Consider the following 5,910-nt stretch of genomic DNA (forward strand, 5'->3'; position numbering starts at 1 on the left):
AAGTTGAGTAAAAATAATAAAATATCTTGTCTCAGCTAACTGAACAGCCCTATACTAACTCTGTTAGGGAGTTTTGTAGCACCATTTTCTCTCAAATTTGTGTAGTACCAAGCCAAGCTTCCCTAAGTAAAGTTGTTCACTAATATTTGGTCTTAAAACTTGCTGCAGAAACTTTGGTTCAAAACCCCCCTAGAACAGGCACTACACAGCTCCAAAACTACACTAAAATGCTGATTTCAGACTTTCAGTTCTGAATAAACTAAGTCAACAGCAATCTGATAATCCAACTTTGGAAAACTTTTTCTCTACTTTTTGTATAGGATCATCCCAAACACACTTAAAGAAAGTTGTTCACCAACATATGGTAGTCAATCCCTTTATGGACCTCTTAGCCCAAATCCTTAGGGATTAGTCACAAACAAGCTCCAAAAACTACTATCAAACACTGAACTCAGTTCCAGTTACTGTTTTCAATCTGAAAATTCAGAAATATAGCAGTACCACATGGAACCACTCTTTTTCCTGGGTTCCAAATGCTTCTAGTGCAAGTTGCTTAATAAAGCTTATACTCCAATAGTTCCTTTACAAATTTTATATAGTGACCATTAACCAAAACCTCTTGGATTCCAAACTACAATAGCCCAAAGTTTGCTCCAATTTCTGAAATTCAGACTCTTACCAAGTCTGAAATCTAGAAACTCAGCTAGCTCTACTTTGGACCAGTTTTTCTCTAAGTTCCAAATAGCTTTATATATTTTCAACCAAACTTATACTCCTCATGTAGCTCTATGACTTTGTTATAATGATCATCTTCAAAATGGTTCTAGATCAGAAGTTACAAGGGTCCAAAGTTGACTAGTTTATATATTTTCAGAAGTACCAATCTGAACCCAAAACTGAATTTCTGCAAATTACTCCAAATTCTTCCACACAACTTGGGAATCTCCAAATATAAAAGTTGTTCACCTTTTCCAAACTCTACAACTTTGGTACTTTGACTTTTGCCCAATTCTCTCTAGATTTTGAATTCCACTTTTGGGGCAAATTTAGGGTTTCAAATTTGGTTCCTTCTCATCTAGTGATTTACCAACTCAATCCATCCTCCTAAAAGGCAAGTGACTCCTTAGTCTCAAATCCAACTTTAGTACATGAAACACATGTCCAAAGTGTCCTTGGTTTAGGAGTTCCTTTGTTTATCCACAAATCACAAGGAAGGTTTTCAAATCTCACTTAAGGTTTTTAAGGTTAATCCAGTTCATCAATTAATTTTTCCACTTAACCTACCTCCGAAAGCAAAGTTTCTCTAGGTTCTAAGTCTTGCCTTTAGCACTCTATGACCTCAAACCAACTTGTCACTTGCTTGAGAGATGATCTACTCCTGTTTAACTTGAGCCAAGTCCTTAAACTAATTTCTATTCTCCACACATATTATCACACTTTTGAAAATTTTTGACCTAGTGAATGCATTCTAGGTGTAACAAGCAAGTTAATGCAAATGCTTATGATGACATGTCAGAGTTTTAGTTATCGTAACACTAGGGGTGTTACATTATGTTTGTGGCACATGTGTTCTTGGACAACAATAAGAAAATGAATGAAACCCGTAGAGACCCAAGCCAACTGGGTAGTGACAATTTGTGTACAATTCCAAGTAAAACAGAGTTTCTAATTGCCAAAAAAATTCTCATGACTAGGTCATTAATAGTGAACATGTACAAGGTTTTCACCCATAGCTATTTCAGCAATATTTTTCGATAAGGGAAATTTATTTCATCAGAAATAAAACATAGTTCTGGCCTCTACAAAGTTTATATATGGCCTGCTCAAATAACCCACAAAAGTTCAACAATAGAAAAACAACAAATAACTAAACTTATAATCTATTGCTAAACCATCATCCATTCCGAGCAAAGATGTCCATCGTAATTATCTCTAACTGCATTGAAGCATCCTTTAGCAGCAATTGCCCCTTCTTCTTTTGCAGTTGGCTCCAAAACCGAATTCAATAAGTGCTCTTGTAAATTACATGCATTGGTGACATAACAATTACATTGTTAAAAAATAACATCATTTCGACTAGTCCATATTGCCCACACAATAGCTGCAGCTCTTACCATAAATTGTTTCTTAGTATCTAGTTTCACTCCATCCAACCAATGCCCAAAAAATGTGATACATTTTGGGGAGCTTTGATATTAGATATTATCTCAACAATTCGCCAAATAAATCTAGCAAAGTTACACTAGAAGAACAGATGATCAATAGTTTCATTGCAATTATAAAAAACAACATTTCATACTCCCCTTCCACCTACATTTTGTAATATTGTCTTTTGTAAGAACTACACCCTTATACACATACCACAAGAAAATTATTATCTTTACTGGGATTTGGATTTTCCAACAATATTTAAGCACAGAAATAACATTGAGGTTCAATAGGCAATCATACAAACTTTACTAAAAAAATACCCCCTTTTGTAGGTGACCAGACGAACATGTCCTGGTCTTCAGATTGAAATTACCACCATCCCTATTGATTCATCCCATATAGACTTCTCGAAAGTTTATATTGGGTAGATCAAAATCCATTACCTCTGCAACAGTACCATGTTTTTTTGTAGGCAATATTATATAGATTGGGATATTTATCCTTTATGGTAGCTGACCCTAACCAAACATCCTTCCAAAAACTAACTTATTCCCATTTTGCACTCGAAACTTGCCAAATTTAAATAGGTTGGCCTTAGGTCCCATTAATCCTGTCTAGAAGTGGGAGTCTCCCGACTGTACAAGATTGTCCCATCTATGTTATATCTACAAAAGTGACAACAATGTAATTATCGCTAGTGATGTTTCTTGGTTTAGCTTGGCTTTGTCACACCCAGTTTTAGGGGCAAAACCGAATACGTAGCATATGTGTGTCAGGATCTATTTTCCACACATATGTTGACGTCACAAATGTAATATATCAAAAGACAATGCAATAAAGGCGTAAAAGAGAGTATAATAACTTTATCACATCATCCAGACTTAAGAGTCTTAAACAGTATCATGATCAAAGTACAACAGAAATATCATGGGCAATCTCCCATAGAAAGATGACCGGAGCGTTGCTAGACTCAATACTCGTCAACATCTTTGTCAAAGTCTTCTGATTCACCTTCTGATAAAAAATTTAGCAATGGGTAAGCTCACTTATGGTGGGGGCTCAACAAGTGAGACAAGTTATGCAAGATTAACAAGGTAGGCTATGATTAAGCGTTAAGCATTTTAGTTGGTCAGTATTTTATTAACAACGCATAACTTACTAATTATAAGTGTATCCCAAAAATTTCCAATTAAACATAAGTACACGATTATATCTCAAAAGCACTTAAGTGAATCCACTTAAGCAAACCATTTAGAAACCATTGGATCATGATTTATTCTTCATCTTTAAGTTTAGTTATCATGTGAGAATCTAGGTTGCTCTTAACCATGAGCACGACTGACATATCCGTTTCACACTCTGCGGAGGTGATACAACTTTACCCACAAGCCATGTATCCCATCTAGCCTGGGTTGTACGAACCCTTAAACACTACCAAGGTGAATGACTAGGGATCCATTATGAGGCTTTCACAAAATATTCTTAGTACAAAGCCACCCGCCACGTCAGTATTTGTGACTCTCTAGGCGAGTTAACTTAGCCAAGACTACCACCCCATGTTAATATGAGTTGCCACCAAACCACAGTCGCCCCCTCTTGCCCATCTTTTAGGTAGGGTTGCTAAGCACTAAGTCTATAAAGCTATTTACCAAAGCCAGAGTCATGATAGCATTCGTGGTTGCACTGTTTTCTTGGGTGGTCATTCCATGTTCCGTTTAATACAACATAATCTTGTTTAATCATCGGATTAAAACAACAAGATTCATTTCATTTCCCGAACAATAATATCTTCAAAGAGTGACAGCATAAAAATACAGTTCAGCAATAGCATAATCCCCGGTTAAACAAGAAATATGGATAGTATTTCTAAGTAGTCCTATTTAGGCAAACCCATCAATTTATGCACATAATCAAAAGTAAGTATTATTTAATGTAGTGTTCGGGGTACAATAAGAAATGCAGAGGGAGAATCCACTTGCCTTGCTCAAACATTTATTGTGGGTCTTCCTCAAACGAGTTCAGGTCCTCTACCACGAAATCAGCTTCTAATAGATTCTCACAATGCACATACAAAAAAGAAAAAAATACACCAATAAATAAACATACACCATTCAACAATAAAAACATACACTATACAAATCATATAAAAAAGACATCCAAGAATAAAACTTGATTCGTAACTTACAATATAAACTTAACCATAACCATAACAATGATCATCTCAATTGTTAGGACATAAACCACTAATTATTTTGTTTCACCATTTTTCTAGAAAATACTATATGCTAAATTAATCATGGAAGCACACACTATACAGATTCATAAAAATACGTAAATATAATGCTAGCTCAAACTTAATGGAATCTAGATAGTTAACCAGTTAATTATTATATTTCTATCGAAAAGCACGTGGGTTATATTTCCTTTTTTAACCTTTCATTTGCAAATCTACACCACGACCCTATAATAATATTTAAGAGACATATAATCTAAGAATCATTAGATAACTTATATTAAGCTACTATTTAAACTATGGTCGCATGATTAGTAGTTCAACCTTTTCAACACTTTCGGATGAATAGTATAAACCTCTATTTACTACCGCTAAGTATAAGTTACATGAGTTACATTTTCCTTTAACTTAATTTTTATAAAAACTATATTTAAATTAATTCTCAACCATTATATTCAAATTAAAATACACAAATGTGAAAGATAGTGGAGACACTAGATAAAATATTTTATCACATACACATGAAGCTAATAATTCAAATTACACGTGATTCAGACTCTAAAATATACAAATTTGAAATAACAAAACGATGCAGTAATTAGATCCTCTATTAACTATAAACTTTAGGGTGTAGCACATAAGATTATAGGGACCTAATTTAACTCTTTTGAACTGGAAAACATATAAATGAGTTTTACACAAAAATCAGGGGCTAAGCTGCATATGGCTCATCTTCTACCTCGCAGCAACGTCGAATAGGAGAGGGAAAGAACGGCGTTGAGCTCGGCTTGGCGGCGGGCGGCGCTGCAGAGCTAGATACCGGCGACGGAGATCGATGTGGGTCTTCAGAGCAGTCCTCTGGCGGTGGAAGGTGGCCGAGAACACCAGTGTCGATGAGGATAGATGTCGGCGGCGTGTTCTTTGCGCGCAACAGGAAGGGGAGGCGTGGGGCGAGCACATGAAGGCGGGGAACGGCACCACGGAGGGCGTAGCTTGCGATTTATAGAGAAGGGAGAAGATCAGAGGTCGCCGGGGGGGAAGAAGGGTCAGCGGCTGTCTTCAGCGCCATCAATAGCAGAGACTATTGTGCCAGCCGTTTCTAGCTCGGTGGAAAGGGGAGAGGAGGCGGCGTATGCGGTTTCCCGATCGAGGAGGCGAGTAGGGTGTTGCTGGGCGGCTGTGCTGAGCGATGGCGACTGTGTGTCTCTACGGGAGCGAGAGAGATGTGCGTGAGAAGAAAATGAACTGAGTGGTCCACGTAAGGGTTTGTTCGGTTAGCTCTCAATCTACGTTGATTGAGTGAAATTGGGGTTATATTCGTTTTCCACGGATTGGAGCTCTGGAATGGTTTCTAACCGAATTACTTTTTTAATTTATATAAATTTGATGAGCTGGAACGAATCCCGGTTCAATCCTGGAGAAACGAACGGGCCTTAGATGGGTTTGAATCCCAAACAACTCAAACTTTTTCTTAATTTTTTCCAATCTCATCTAATTCATGTGTATTGTGATATCCGAACAAAGCC

General features: G+C 36.8%; 1 long non-coding RNA gene across 1 annotated transcript; it reads right to left on the reverse strand.

Moving 5' to 3' along the window:
• Window positions 1-4,130: 4,130 nt before the first annotated feature.
• On the reverse strand, window positions 4,131-5,672 carry LOC118476300 (uncharacterized). The gene is made up of 2 exons (XR_004856173.1): window positions 5,124-5,672; window positions 4,131-4,196 (listed from the first exon to the last, which is right to left on the reverse strand). It is a non-coding gene; the product is annotated as an uncharacterized lncRNA (long non-coding RNA).
• Between the last annotated feature and the right edge of the window lie 238 nt (window positions 5,673-5,910).

Source organism: Zea mays, chromosome 2, assembly GCF_902167145.1.
Source record: "Zea mays cultivar B73 chromosome 2, Zm-B73-REFERENCE-NAM-5.0, whole genome shotgun sequence".
NCBI classification, from domain to species: domain Eukaryota; kingdom Viridiplantae; phylum Streptophyta; class Magnoliopsida; order Poales; family Poaceae; genus Zea; species Zea mays.